This window comes from Mauremys reevesii, linkage group 26 (assembly GCF_016161935.1).
Source record: "Mauremys reevesii isolate NIE-2019 linkage group 26, ASM1616193v1, whole genome shotgun sequence".
In the NCBI taxonomy this organism is placed as follows: domain Eukaryota; kingdom Metazoa; phylum Chordata; order Testudines; family Geoemydidae; genus Mauremys; species Mauremys reevesii.
Window position 1 is genome coordinate 15,468,772 of NC_052648.1, and position 15,623 is coordinate 15,484,394.

Sequence of the window (15,623 nt, forward strand, 5' to 3'; positions counted from 1 at the left end):
TTGTGTTGTGGCATGTCACATTGTATGCTTGCAAGAAATCAGTAGTGAAGGTTATCCACAATCGCCCTTCCAGTTGAGCCGTTTGCAAACTCTCTTTCAAACTTCTGTTAAACCGTTCGATTTCCCCATTGGCTATGTAAAATGTTCCTCTCTGCTAGAAAAGTTTCAAACTCTAGGGAAGTAAATTGACTCCCATTATCTGAAACCAGTTCTTTGGGGTGACCTTCCCTGCTAAAAACTGAAGAGAGGAACTTAATTACTGTAGCAGACGAGATTTGCGATGTAAATGCTACCTCAGGCCATTTACGGAAATAGTCTATTAAAGTGATGGCATAATGACAGTCAATTGGAGCAGTATCAAAGGGTCCTACAATGTCAGTCGCCACTTTTTCCCATGCAGATTCAGGAAGAGGAACAGGCTGTAATGGAGGGGTACATGTCACTGCTGTTTTATCATTCATTTGGCAAGTGACACAGGATTTTATGAGTGCTTCAGTTTGAGAGTCCATCCCTGGCCACCAATACAGGTCCCATAGTCATCGTTTGGTTCTGACAATTCCTTGATGAGTATTGGGTGCCAGGTGTATGAGTTTTGACTGTAATTCTTCTGGCACAAGTAGCCAGTGTGTACCTCATAGCACACAGCCATCGAGCAAAGGAAGTTCATCCTGAACTCTAAAATAAGGCAGCAAAACTGGGTCAAGGTTTTTAGGGTTACTGGGCCATCTCTTTGTCAGAAATTCCCATAGTTTTTGTTGAATTGGACACGCTGGACAAGCAGCTTGAAATTGTTCTCTTCTAACTGCAGTAAGAGTGCTTGTAATAAGTGCAACTACTACATCCTCATCCTCCGGTGGACCATCTGGTGAAGGCAAAGGCAGGTGAGAAAGGCAGCTACCACATTTTTGTTTCCAGGCTTATATTCCAGTTCATAATTGAAAGATGCAGACCATCTAGCAATACGATATCCTGCTCTTCCCAGTCCTCTTGTGGTGAGCAGCGTCGTCAAGGGCTGTGGTCTGTGTGCAACTTGAATGTGCGGACTCACAGGTAAGTTCTCCATTTTTCAGTAGCCCAGACACAAGCAAGTGCTGCTTTTTCGACTGTAGAATATTTTCTCTCAGCATTACTTAGTGTCCTTGAAGCAAATGCCACAGTTCTCTCTGTGTTGTCCTCATAAAGTTGTGTGAGGACAGCCCCAAGTCCATAATCAGAAGCCTCAGTAGTTACAATTGTGGACAATGCGGGACTGAATAGTGCAAGTTCTGGACTATGTATAATCAGGTCTTTCACCGTTTCAAAACTAGCTTGTGCATCCATTGTCCACACTAAGGTTGAACTTCTCCATAGTAATTCTCGTAACGGTTCAATAACAGAAGCATAATTAGGAATGAATTTTGCATACCGGGAGATAAGACCCAAGAAGGAATGTAAGGTTTGCAAATCTGTTGGAGGAGGAGCATTTGAAATTGCCAGGATATGATCTGGATCAGGTTTTAGTCCAGCCTGTGAAATTGTATGCCCCAGAAAGGAGAGTTCAGTTTGTCTAAATTTGCATTTGGACCTATTGAGCCCGAGGCCTATTTTGCTGATGCAGTTTGTGCAGACTGCAGGTTATTGTCATGCTCCTCAGTAATATTTCCAAACACAATAATATCCAAATAGCACTGAACTCCATGTTGATTCTTCAGAATCAATTACATCATTTTTTGGAAGGCACTTGGGGCTGATGTGAGACCGTATGGAACACGTTCAAAACGAAATAGTCCTTCATGTGTAATAAATGCTGTGAGGTCTCTGCTATCTTCATGCAAAATAATCTGGTGGTATGCGCTCTGCAAATCAAAAGTAGAAAACATCTTTGCTCCACGGACTTCTGCAAATACTTCTTCTATGTGAGGAAGAGGATGGCTGTCAATCACAATAGCTTTAATTGGCTCCCTTAAGTCCACACAAAGGCGAATACCTCCACCCTTCTTCTGCGTCACTACTATAGGTGAAACCCATTCCAAGGAGTTAATCTCTTCAGTAATGTCCTTTTGAACAAGTTTTCTAAGTTCCTCTGAAACAGCTTCCCTGACTGAAAATAGTAAGCGCCGTCATTTCTGTCATACAGGCATCACATTATTCTTCATTTTAACTTTATTCAGAAACCCATAAGCACAGCTGAGTTTCTCCTCAACCTGGTGTTGGGTCCCAGCCAAAACTGGTGTGTATACTGCAAGAGTGCTTTGTGGAGGAAGATCAATTCGTCCATTAACTACCCTGAGATTTAAAGCAACCAATAAATCCCTGCCAAGGATAGGAGTGCCTTTGTGGACAATGTAGAACTCTGAAGTTACGCAGCAATCACCAAAAGTAACTATTGGTGGCAGGCAGCCATGTACTGGAATATGGTTTTTCAAATAGCATACCAACTGAAGTTTGGGTTCAATAAGAGGAACATCTTTAAAGTAATGCAAATAAATGGAATCAGGTAGTATAGATATGGCTGAGCCAGTGTCCAACATTAGCTGAATAGAGTGTGATTTGCCTGAGGGTATGGTGGAAACATTTACAGTGCACTTTATCTGTTCTGGAATATGTGCAGTAGTGATTTTGTCCACACTCAGCCCAGTAACAGCTGGTATTGTAACTGCATGCACCTGTTGATTGAACTGGCTACTGTGACATACTTTAGCAAAATGCCCAATCTTTTGTAGTGATTGCACTGAGCTACTTTTGCCAGACATCCTGTGTAGCTTGCAAGGTGTTGTGGGGATCCACAGCGAAAGCTTTTACTGTATTTTGAATTTGCGGATTCAGTGGCTTTGCATTAGTTTTCCTCTTGCAATTGTTTGTCTGCAATGATAGTGAACTTTTCTGCAAAGGAGTCACAGCCTGGACTGTGTCTCCTGTATCCTTGCTCATTATTTTGGCTTCAGCTGTAGCTGACTCAATCTGAGTAGCAATGGTTATTGCTTTTTCTAGTGTAAGTTGTGGTTCTAGAAGTAAGCGTTCTCTTACATGCAACATGTTTTTTTTCTCAGTGAGCTGGTCTCTACTCATCTCATCTGCCATATTCCCAAAGTCACAAGTTACAATCAGACTCCTCAAGGAAGCAATATACTGCAATATACTCCCCTGGTTTCTGCTCACGCTGGCGAAATCTGTAGCGATTAGCTACTACATTCACTTTTGACACTGCATTAAAGAACTTTTTTTGTGAGTTCAGTCTCATATTTATCATCTGCAGGGCAGGCTCTAGGTTTTTTGCCGCCCCAAGCAAAAAAAATTTTGGCTGCCCCCTGTCCCAGGCCTGGGCTCCCCTCCGTACCCCCCTTCTGCCCCAGCCCTGGGCTCTCCCCCCCCCCCCCACACCCCCTGCCGCCCCAGTGCTGGGCTTCCCCCTTTCCCCTCCCCGCCCCACCAGTGCCCTCTCCCCACCCCGCTGCCGCCCCAGCCCTGGGCTCCCCTCTTCCCCCACCAGTGCCCCCCACACACCTCCTGCCGCCCCAGCCCTGGGCTCTCCCCCCCACACACCTGCACCCTCCTTCCGCTGCAGCCCTGGGTCACTGGTAACTCGCTCCCAGGGCAGGTCATTCAGCAGGAATTTTGGATGTGCACAGAACAGCCAGGATTAGTTCCCATATGGTTACAGAGCTGCAGTAAAGTGGAACAATTTTCAGCTTGTGTGATTGGAGGATATCTGGATGATTTTAAGACTGTCCTCCATAAATGAGGAAAAGTTGAGGTGCCTTTATTATTCTTTTGTTCCACTCTTTCTTTCTATGGGGAATTTGCCAATGCAATATCATTGTCTTCCTTTTAAACAAACAAACAAACAAACAAAAAGGCAATGGCTGTTGAAAATAGCAATTCCAGTCCTAATAACCACTGGGAAGCATTTCTTGCTCAATTTTATCCTACTTTTTCTACAGCAAGTCACAGTGTATCGGTGTATTTGATTTGGGAGAAATGAAGTAACAGCTGCCCAAACTGAGCTTGAGCACTCCTGAATTCTGAGGTGTTCAAATCTGGAAGGCAGGTGCTGGGTGTGTGTGGAGGTGGGGGGGCTGTGGGCCCCATGGGGGAGCACGGCAGCATGTATGCAGCAGCGTGTCTGGAGCTGCGTGAAGCCAGATACGCTGGTCTGAGTGGCACAGTAAGGGGGCTGGGGGGTTGGAGAAGGGGTAGGAGTCAAGGGACAGGGAGTGGGGTTGGATGAGGTGGAGGTTTGGGGGGGCAGTCGGGGCAGGGAGAAGGGGGAGTTAGATGGGTCAGAGTTTCAGGGGGGCAGTCAGGGGACAGGCAGCTGTTGGATAGGCATGGGAGTCCCAGTGGTTTGTCAGGGGACAGGTAGGGGGTGGGGTCCTGGGGGGAAGTTGGGGAGGGGTCTCAGGAGGGGGCAGTTGGGGACAAGGAGCGGCAGCGCTGAGATAGGGGGTGAGGTCCTGGGGGGCAGTTAGGGGCAGGGGTCCAGGGAGGGGGCAATCAGGGGACAAGGAGAAGGGAGGCTTAGATAGGGGGTGAGGTCCTGGGGGGCAGTTAGGGGCAGGGGTCCCAGGAGGGGGCAATCAGGGGACAGGGATCGGGGGGGACAGTTGGATGGGTTCGGGTTTCTATAAGGGGCAGTTGGAGGGAGTCGATGGTGGCAGGATGGGGCTATCCTCCCTCCCCCTGGAGTGTCCTGTTTTTTGAATGTTCAAATATGGTCTCCCTGCCATCCACAGCACTCACAGCAGGCTGCCGCATGAGGTCCCCCTCCTTCCTTTCCTGTTGGTAGTGGCCAAGGGAATGCTGGGAAATGTAGTTCTTTCCCTGCTCCAGGGCTGGCTCTATAGGCAGGGAGCTCACCAAGGAACTACAGCTCCCAGAGCCCCCTGTTGGTTCTCAGCTCCCATGCCGCCCTTGCAAATGGGCTGCCCCAAGCAGGTGCTTGCTTTGCTGGTGCCTAGAGCCGCCCCTGATCATCTGCAAGGGGAAAAGTGTAAAATATACGCTGCCCTTCTGCTCCAAGGCAGAGTATGCTTTCTTCAGAAATCTCTGTAGCACTGATTGCAAGCAGATATGGATCCAGGCAGTAAAAGCAACTGGAGGCTCACCTGGGCTTTGCAGAAAGGGTGCAGGTGGGTTCAGAGGCAGAAGATCCATCCTCGTCGCCAAAGTGTTGTATCAACCAGTCAAGGTACAAACAAACTTCAACAGGACTTTAAAAATAAAGTGGAAACCTCTTTACCAAGCTGCTGCTGCACCCTCTGTAACTCTCTCTGCCTCCTCAACTACTCCCCCCTCCTTCCTGTTTCCTGTCCTTTCAGACTCCCAACAGCCAGTGCTCCCAGTTCTAATAATTACAAGCAACATCTAAACACCACACCTACGTGAAGCAAGTTGGGTTTGTTTTTACATCTCTGAGTGGTTTACAACAATAAAAAGGGGGAAAAATTGCTCTGAAATCCCCTCTGTGCTAGTCCTACACTTAACCCAATCTGAGTCAGAGATCAAGCATTCTTCCTTCCACTCTTTTCTGAAACTTTTGGCTGTCTGATCAGATGGACCGAAGCGCTCTTGTCTCTTTAGCTGTAGGGTGGGTTCTAGAGGGTTGCAGATCAAAACGCTGCTCAGTGGGAGTGATAGTTACTAACAGTGACTTGCTGGCCTGCAAGAATTTAGGGCAAAAGAACCTGCCAGTTTCTCATGGCTTTTCAGACGATTTTCATCTTCTTGGTGCAATGGGGCAGGGAGGGAGGCTGGCCTAATGGCTAGGGTGCTAGCTTCTGCTAAGAGACTGTAATGGGGCGAGACTCACCGCTGCAGCGCCTCCTGCTGCTCATCCAGGGAATTCGTGTTTTCAGCTCCGGAGCGCCCTCTGCAGGCCAGTGTCCCACTTGCTGCTGGACCTGAGTCCCTTCTGGACCCCGGTGCCCTTTCAGGCCGGGGTGCTGCCCCCTGGCAGTACACCCCCCCCCAGATCTGGGTCTCCCCTCCCCAGGGAACCCCCACCCTCTATCCCCACCTTGCCTCAATCTATTTCCACAGCCAGTCATCACCTAGCCCCCGTTCCCTGGGGCAGACTGCAGTGTAAGTGCCACTCATCACTGGAAAGGGGGTTTTGGACCTGCTGCCTCTGCCTGCCCTTGGGCTGCCCTCTGCAACCCCACTACCTTCTTTGGCCTTTAACAAGGTCTGTAGCCTGGGGGGTTTCTAGGCCAGAGCTCCCCAGCTCCTTGAACCTTCCCCCAGCCCTGCCCCATAGTACCTTTCTCTGGCCTTTAACAAGGCCTGCAGCCTGTGGGGTTTCAGAGCTCTCCAGCTCCTCTGGCCTTTCCCCAGCCCTGCTTCAGTCTTAGTACCCTCTCAGCTTCCAGGCAGCCAGGCCCTTCCCTCTCTACTACTAGAGAGAGATTCTCCAAGCTGCTGCCTCACAGCCCTTTTATAGGGCCAGCTGTGGCCTGATTGGGGAGTGGCCCCAGCTGCGGGTGTTTCCTCAATCAACCTAGCTTTTCCTTCCCTGCCACAGCCCTTTCCCCAGGCTGTTTTAAGCCTTTTAAGGCAGGAGCAGGTGACCACCCCACTACAGAGACACCTGGATTTCCTGGGTGACTCCAGGTGAGGTTCCCCCCACCTGGGGATGCGGGGCTAATGGTGCTTCCTGCCACACAGAGCTCCTGTGAAGGTAAATTCATTAACGATTGTGAAGAGAGCCATAGAAGTACAACAGACAGACAGACAGTTCTTTGGTTTGAAAAGTGAGGCTGTCAAATGGCCCTGTCATATTGTGTCCTGTGTGTACAGGGTCCTGCATTTGCTGATTTTCCTCACCAGCACTTTTTACCAAAGCCATCCTAGCTCGGAGGAGCAGGGTGGGTTCTGTTCTGCTTGCCCAACAGCAACAGAACTGTGAACTAAGTGCCTCGGGCACTGACTTTGTGCTTTAAACTGAACCCTTATGTCTGGAGTGTGAAGAATCATGACACAGGCACATCTTAGAGTAGAACTGCACTTCAAGTGTGTCTCTTAGCCCTGCGCCTTTAAGCTACTTACAGCACACCTCCCTCTCTTCCCAGCAAACATCCCTCCGCTAGTGTAACTGAGCAGGCAGTGAGGGGAGTTTATGGGAAGGCACCGGAGCTGGATGAAAGGGCTTTTCTAAGGGAAAACACCTCAGTGGAAAGAAGCAGAGCAAAGCAGGTGAGTTATTGCAACTTCCTAAAAGTCATTCTTCTTTTCCCTGCAGGTTAGCCTCATTGCATAGCAGGAGCCGAGCTGGTGATTCCTGGATGAGTTCTCACTAACCCTGCCGGTTTCTTACTGCACTATTTTCTGAGCTGCACACACTCTGCACATTCAGTCGGGAAAAGTACATTCAGACTATTTTTCAAGTGACCCCCAGCAGAAGTCTGCAGTAGTTATTGGAGGGATTGGATGGTTGGAAGGCTCCTTCACGCCTTGACTCGTTCTCCACAAAACTAGCTAATTATTTGCTCTCTGAGTTGAGCGATTTCAAGATTAAGAACAGTGCCTCTGCCTGAACAGGGCACCAAGAGCAGCTCCTCTCTAGAGAATAAATCCATATGCATGGAGAAAGCCTGGCTGTTTGTTTGGAACTGGAGAACCAGGCATTAGTTGCTGAAGTTCTTGGATATTAGTAGGTTGTTTTTATTTTGTTTTATATTTTATTTTAAAATGTTTTAATGTGTTACATGTCAATAACTTAGTACTAAGGTGCCAGTATTTCCCAGTCACTTAAGGATAAGTAATTTTCCTTAACAGTGGAACATAGAGTTGTTCACTTACTGCAGTGGTTCTCAAACTTTTGTTCTGGTGATTTCTTTCATATAGCAAGCCTCTGAGTGTGACCCCCTTATAAATTAAACACATCTTTTTATATATTTACCACCATTATAAATGCTGGAGGCAAATCAGGGTTTGGGGTGGAGGCTGACAGCTTGCAACCCCCCAGGTAATAACCTCGCAACCCCCTGAGGGGTCCCGACCCCCAGTTTGAGAACCCCTGACTTACTGGATGAGAAGAGTTGGTTTCTGTGTCTTACACTGATCCCTGTTCAGCACTAAAATGTTACATCTGTAACTGGGAGGACGGTACACTTCTGGTTTTAATGGGATCCTTCACTTGCATCTTAGCAATGCTGGGGAGATTTGCAAAGGCACAAATGGCATTTTAATGCCCGTTAACGATCCAGGGAAATAAGGCATCTCATTGCCAAACTCCCCTGCTATGGATCTTTCCAAGGCATTTCATGTTTGGTGATAAGCCGGCAGGTGGTGTCACTTTCCACCATTTCCCCATCCAGACTGCCAAGAAAGGAGGCTTGGTTTCTTTGGAAAATGCTGTTTCTCAGCCCTCTTTGGAATGCCTTGGGTAAGAAAGGACAGCAGTTGTAGTAGTGCTGGAAGCCACAAATCAAGGTTTACAACACTTCACAGGTACACAGAATTATGAGCATTCAAATTCAGAGAAAATACAATTTTTATTGGAAATAAAAATACAGTGTTAAGAGCAGTCAATATAGATAAGAGGGAAACCAATAAATGTATTAAATATGTTCAACATGCACACGTGGGATAAACTCGGGATTGTAAAGCATGTTGACATTAGTATGGGTACTGGTATGATGTGGGTACTGGATAGTATGAGCATTGGATGGAGTATAGTCAATAACTAACTGGGGAGTAAAACAGCCAAGTACTGTGCATAGTTTCTGTATTTACAGCTAGTATGTGAGTCAGTACATGAGCTGCTTTGTTGGAGTGAGGGTACAGAGCCTGACAGCAGAAGAGGATTGGCTGAGAGTTGGAGCATTCTGTATTTTTAAGCATTCCCCATAATCTCTTGACTTTGAGCCAGTCTTGCCCTGTGTGTGAATGGCCCTGCCTCAGAATGGCATCATCCTCAAGGCCAGCGTCACATCATTTCTTTCTGAAGAGCTGAGCTGGGTTAGTACATTCTGAGGTGGGTTTGACTGGACAGTTCAAAGGTTGGTCCCAGCAGTAAGTTCTCAGGGGCTGAGTCCAAACCTTTCTCTGGGCTCTGAGATGGACATTATGCAATATCAAAATATCTGGGGCCTGATCCTACAATCATAGACGTCAATGATTAAAACTCCCACTGACTCAACTGATGCTGATTCCAATCACCTAATTTAAGTCCTATTTTGGGTCCAGTTCGTGAAGTGAAGTCACCTGTCATGCATCCGACAAAGTGGGTATTCACCCATGAAAGCTCATGCTCCAATACGTCTGTTAGTCTATAAGGTGCCACAGGATTCTTTGCTGCTTTTACAGATCCAGACTAACACGCCTACCCCTCTGATACTGTGTTCTAGGTAGCTCTATCCTTGTGGGGGTGCTCATTGCAAAGGACACTTGCCAGCATATACAGGATTTCTGTGCTAATAAACATCTATGGATAAACTTGAAAACAAGTTGAGCCCATGTGAAGGTGAAGTGTAAACAATGCTGCTAATTTGTATGTCAGTCAATTCTCTTGTTTATCCACAAGATGGAGACCTCCGGTTAAGCCCTTAATTTTCCAGGATGAAATCCTGGCTCCACTGATATCAGTGACAAAACTTCCACTGATGTCAATGGAGTCAGAATTTCCTCCTCATTCTTTATCTTAGGACAGACATCCTGAGCAGAGGGGGAAAGGGGCTGTGACCAAAAGGAGACACGTGGGCTTGGAAGTTATTAAAGCAAATGAGCTATTTTCAACACTAATGAGTTTAGGTCATGGGCTGGAAAGCAGAGGCTTAAATCGTGGTTGTATTTTGAAAAGTTACTAGGTAAAAATGGCATTGTCTTACTCTCCAGATGTGTTCCCTGTGTGTATTCAGTGTTCTAGCTCTTTATTATGTATGTAGCCCTCTGGAGCCACACAGTATTGGGACAGGGAGCTGGAGAATAGTCTAGCTCTCTCATCCTCAACAGAATTTTTACGTAAATACCAATGGCAGGTGCCTATTCAGAGTTGCACTCTAGATAGAGAATTTGAAGATGCTGAATTTGGGCAGGTGTAACTGATCTCAGAACCATTGTTACTGGTGACAATATGAGAGCCAGAGACAAACCGAGCTTGATTCTCAGATCCCAGGCTGAGGTTGCGGGGCTGGCAGGTAGGGGGAAAAATCTTTTTACTTGTAAACTGAGCAAAGGTTGGAGATTGAGAGGGACAGTAAACAAGGAGACCTCCAAGGCCATTTTCAGAGTCACACATCAGTCACTTTTCTTAAGGGAAAAGGATTTGTCAGAATATACCTGCAATATGCATGCTTGGGATTGACCCAGTGTGGCTGTGGATCATGATCAAAGCCAGGAACTGTTAACTCCACACAGCACATGGGGGTTATTAGTAGATTGCTCACTATGGCAGCTCCTGAGCTGTTCATGTTTAGGAATTCATTTTTTTTGTCAGTAAAAAAGACCGCCTGGCATAGGATTCAAAGACCCTGCAAGCCCTGTTTAATCACCCTTCTTTCAGCCTAGCTGTCTGTACAGTTCAGAGGGGATCCCCGCAGCCTTTGAGAAGTTGTACAATCCCATCAGCTTTAGTGGAGCCTGTGGACCCAGTGAGGGACAAGAAAACCTAAAATTCCAGTGCACAGAATTTGGAGCCAGCAGAATGATTCATGAAATACGGAGTTAGCTGCCACATGTAGCACAGGCTATGTTAGCCCAGGATTGAGTGACTTTTTATCAGTTAATCTGTGTCCTGGGCTTTTGCCCTTCCTTACTGAGAGATGGTCTGTCCTGTGCAACCAGATTCCAAAGAAAAGGAATAGGTGCAGACAAGCGTGAGAGTTTGTGAGCCCTGGCTCAATCTGGCCTGTAACGTGTCTTGTATTCATGTAGATGGAATATGTGGGTCAAAGATGTTCACTAACCTAGCCACTGTCCTACATTAAACAGTTTTATGCAAGGTTGGGGTTGGGTACCCAGAGACCTCAGCCTGCTCAGTGCCATGGCAAACACACAGTTGTTTTTTAACCCTTTATTACAGATACAGAAAAGAACAGAAAACAGTTAGAACATTTGAAATGTAAAGCTTTCATTGTCACAGCACCCCCTTTCCCTTTCCCTCTAGCTGGCAAGAGTCTTTAGAAGGCTCCCCATGTTTGACAGTCTCGTAGATGGTATCACAGATGGTGCTAACTCCTTTGGGGGAAAAGAGAGGAAGTTAATGGAGATGGGCGGGAGCTGGTGGTGAAGTCCGATCCCATTTCCTAGCAGACAAAACCAGACAGACCCACATAAGAGGGGAGAGACAAGATCAGCGCAGATCGAAAATGCAGCTTCAGTCTCTGGTGCCCACTTGCCACCTCCCTTCTGGAAAAACACAGGCCCAGCCCATGTTGTGATCAGCTATTCCAAGACCTTGCAAACTTGTACCAGCATTGGGCTGTTTAGGGTAGTGCTTTGAGCTGCCTCTCTGGTCACAGGCTTACAGCAGTGTTGCAAAATATGCAGCCTGGGCTGGCCAAGCCAGACTCTAGTTAGACAGAGGCCAAAGGAGAGGGCTAGGAAAGAGAAGAAATAAGGTAGGAAAGGGAAAGGCTGCATTGGGGTGCAAGGAGACAAAGTCTCACATCCCAGGGGCTGGTTGGGATTCTGCTGGAGCTGGTGATGTCATCAGGCTCCTTGTCTCTGGCCCAGTTTGGTCAGGACAGCATTCAGAATTAGGAGGAAGAAGGTCCAGCGTCCCAGGAGATGGTGGGGGTGGCAGCCATGGGAGTGAAGCTCTCTCCGATAGCTAATTGTTCTCTCCAAAGTCTCCTTTTAAGGACCCCAGCTGGAAATGATGGGTGGGATAGCCATTCCCTCATTGTTTTGTCCACCAATTAGGCTTAATTTCTGACATACCAATTTTTGTTTATTAATTTTCAGTCCTCAGTTCCTTGTGTTTACCAGGCATGATCTTAACACAGTCCTTAAGTTCTACCAGGAGGCCTTTTTGTTTGGACAAATTCAGTTTTTCTGTCTCCCTTTCATGCATTTTCTCATCAATATTAATTACTCTAGGTTATTGGGACATCCTGCGAACTTTCACTTATTTCCTACAGCTGAACTCACAGTTAGGGTAAATGTGTAGGCCCAATTATTACAGCACACTTCATGTATTCCAGACCTAGGCTCCCCACCAGCTCTGCTGATGCACCTCAGTCCTGATCTGCAGAACTTCTGTGTGTTCCAGGCCTGGTTTTTGAGCATGCACACGCATACACAGCTCTGCTGATGCATGCTGTGTATTCCAGCCCTACTATTCTGTTGTGCCATAATGCGATGGTTTGTGATGTGACAAATAGTGACATGGATGTGAGCACTAAACTCATTGTTAGGATTCAAACCTAGCTCTCCAAAGTGGCAGGCTTGTTTACTATCTCACTATGCCACCTGTTCTCTGAGATCAGTGCTATAGGTTATAAAGTGTCTGCAAAATCTTCAGTCTGTGCTTGGTCCATCAGCAACTTCTATGACAGGTGCTGATGTATGATGTCTTGACACCAGAAATTCCTGGCCACAGAGAGTGAAAGCACAAGGCTGGGCACTGTCTTTAATTGAGACATTTGGCTTCAACCATCACCACTGGCCATGTCCACCCATGGCTGCATATACTCCTTCTGAGTTCCTCCAACTCCTCTGGATCAACCTCTGCTTTCTGCTGCCCCACCAAAGAATTATACCCCATTACCATGGGTTTCAGGACAGGTATGCTTTATCCTTCTGCCTTCTGCAGTTTCAGAAGGTTAATAAACACAAATTGAATTGTGCTTCCAACTAAGTATTTTTATTTTCCATTTTTAACCCTTCTTCTTCCCTCCCATCTGTTGGCGGGCTTTCCCTTCACCCTCTCCCTTGGTTCTTGTCATGCAGACAGAAAGCAGAAGACCAGAAGTCCGAAGTGCAGGCAATTCAATGCTCATTGGGGTGAGTTCCAAGCAAGCATCTCCAGAGCTTTACACTCCAGCAGGTTCTGTTTCTCAGTGCTTCGTTCCCAGCTCTGATGCCACAGAGCCTTGCCTGTGTACCTGTTCCCCTCCCACCTCCTCTTCTTAGCAGGCCCAAATGCACCTGCCATGCACACCTACAGTCCCACCCCTTTTGTACCCCATGGGAGGGATAAGGAGTGAGGTGCTATGGTCAGGAATGGGCATTTCTTTGGTCTTTCAGTGTTTTATACCTCTCCCCCCCTTTGCCCCTCCTGACTGTCTGCTTGACTTTGCCTTGAGATAGGGGTTGAGGCAACCTTAAAGTGTGCGCCAGTATTTCACTGCTCGTATCTGTTCCCATTGTACTAACAAATCTAGCTGACTAGGAAGCAACATCACAGTCTTTGTCCTTTATTTACACATAGGAGTATCAAAAGTCAAACCCAAAATTCTATCCCAGGCTAACAAACAGACCCATATACTAACACTACACAGCTTCACCTCGTGCCAAATCCATGCAGCAATTCCCTGGGTTGTCCTGTCACACACCCACCAGAGAGTGAGAGATCCAGGCTGAGGTTAACTTGACTGGATCTGTTGCGCCTAATAGGCCTACAAGGTGTACCCCTCTTGTGAACTCAAATGTAAAATGTATGTGAAAGTTCATATGATGTTACAATAACCATGAAAAATAGGTCAATTTTGAGTACAACACGAATATTGTAACAAGTGCAAAAAACAAACAACCAAGGAAGCTGCATTAGTCTAAAACAAAAAGGTGCCACTGATATAATCCAAGGACTGTTGAAATTATGCTTGGTAAAAACAGAACATGTTGAACCAGAAGTTAAAAGACCAAAACTGGTGTGATGGATATTAGGGCTGACTGGTGGACAAAATAACAAGGGAGATGAACTGTGACGGGCGCTTTTCCTTTTTTGAGCTCCTTAAAGAGAGATTCTGAAAAATAAAGGTCAGTTCAGTTCAGCTGTCTCTCATCTTCTGTCCACCTGGCATCCCAGTTCAGCCCTGAGCTGCCACACTGCATTCATCTCTGCTCATCTCACCTCAGTCCCTGGAAAAATCATGGGGCAGGTCCTTAAGGAATCCATTTTGAAGTACTTGGAGGAGAGGAAGCTGATCAAGAACAGTCAACATGGATTCACCAAGGGCAAGTCATGCCTGACCAACCTGATTGCCTTCTGTGAGGAGATAACTGGCTCTGTGGATATGAGGAAAGCAGTGGATGTGATATACCTTGACTTTAGCAAAGATTTTGATATGGTCTCTCACAGTCTAAATACACTATATCCACTGGATGACCCTTGCCACATGCTTGATGACCCCCTCAAAGAATTCTAGTAGATTGGTGAGGCATGATTTCTCATTACAAAAACAATATTGACTATTCCCCAACAAATTATGTTCATCTATGTGTCTGATAATTCTGTTCAACCAGTTTGCCCGGTACTGAAGTTAGGCTTATTGGCCTGTAATTGCCAGGATCGCCACCTTTTTAAAACTTAGTGTCACATTAGCTATCCTCCAGTCATCTGGCACAGAAGCTGATTTCAATGATAGGTTACCTATCACAGTTAATAGTTCTGCAATTTCACATTTGAGTTCCTTCAGAACTGTTGGCTGAATACCATCTGGTCCTGGTGACTTATTACTGTTTAGTTTATTAATTTGTTCCAAAACCACCACTAATGGCACCTCAATCTGGGTCAATTACCATTTACCTCTATGTCCTGAACTACTTTCTCTTTCAAAATTTGTTCCAAGACCTTGCATACAGTTGAGGTCGAACTAACAGGCCTTAGTTTCCTAGATCACTTTTTTCCCTTTCTAAAAAATAGGAACTATATTAGCAATTCTCCAGTCATTGGTACGACCCCTGAGTTTAGAGATTCATTAAAAATCCTTGCTATTGGGGTGGCAATTTCATGTGTCTGTTCCTTTAATAGTCTGGGAGGGAGATTATCTTGCTCCCCACTGCCCGCCGATTTACTCCCATTAAGCTGTTTGAGTCTGAGCGGTCCCATTTCTTCTTTCCTTGTTTTCATTTTATTTATTTATTTATAGAACTTTTTACTATATTGGTTTTAATTCCCTTTGCCAGGTCCATTCTGCTTGGCTCCTGGGGGTTCTCACTCTTCCCTATACTTTGTGACCTCCAAGTGGTATCTTTCCTTGCAGATCCATCCCACCTTCCATACACTGTAGGCTTTCTGCTTTCTCTTAATCACCTGTTTGAGATGCTTGTTCATCCAGTTTGGTCTGCAACCCTTCCCTACAATTTTTTCCCTTTGTTTGGGATGCAGGCTCTAGCTAGCTTCTGGATGATGGGATTAATTGCACCCTCAGCAATTTCGCAAATGACAGTAAGATGGGGGGAGAGGTAGATATGCTGGAGGATAGGGATAGGGTTCAGAGTGACCTAGACAAATTGGAGGATTGGGCCAAAAGAAATCTGAGGTTCAACAAGGACAAGTGCAGAGTCCTGCACATAGGAAGGAAAAATCCCATGCACTGCTACAGGCTGGGGGCTAAACAGCAGTTCTGCAGAAAAGGACCTGGAGATTACAGTGGATGAGAAGCTGGATATGAGTCAATAGTGTGCCCTTGTTGCCAAGAAGACCAACGGCATATTGGGCTGTGTTAGTAGGAGCATTGCCAGAAGATTGAGGGAAATAA

The 15,623-nt window shown here is 46.4% G+C and overlaps 1 protein-coding gene across 1 annotated transcript in view; it reads left to right on the top strand.

The window, feature by feature from the left end:
- Nucleotides 1-987: 987 nt before the first annotated feature.
- Nucleotides 988-15,623, top strand: part of TMPRSS9 (transmembrane serine protease 9) — a 114,550-nt gene continuing 99,914 nt past the window's right edge. The window contains exon 1 of the mRNA XM_039515176.1: nucleotides 988-1,050. The gene's annotated coding sequence lies outside the window, so the exon portion shown is untranslated. The remainder of the gene's footprint in view (nucleotides 1,051-15,623) is intronic.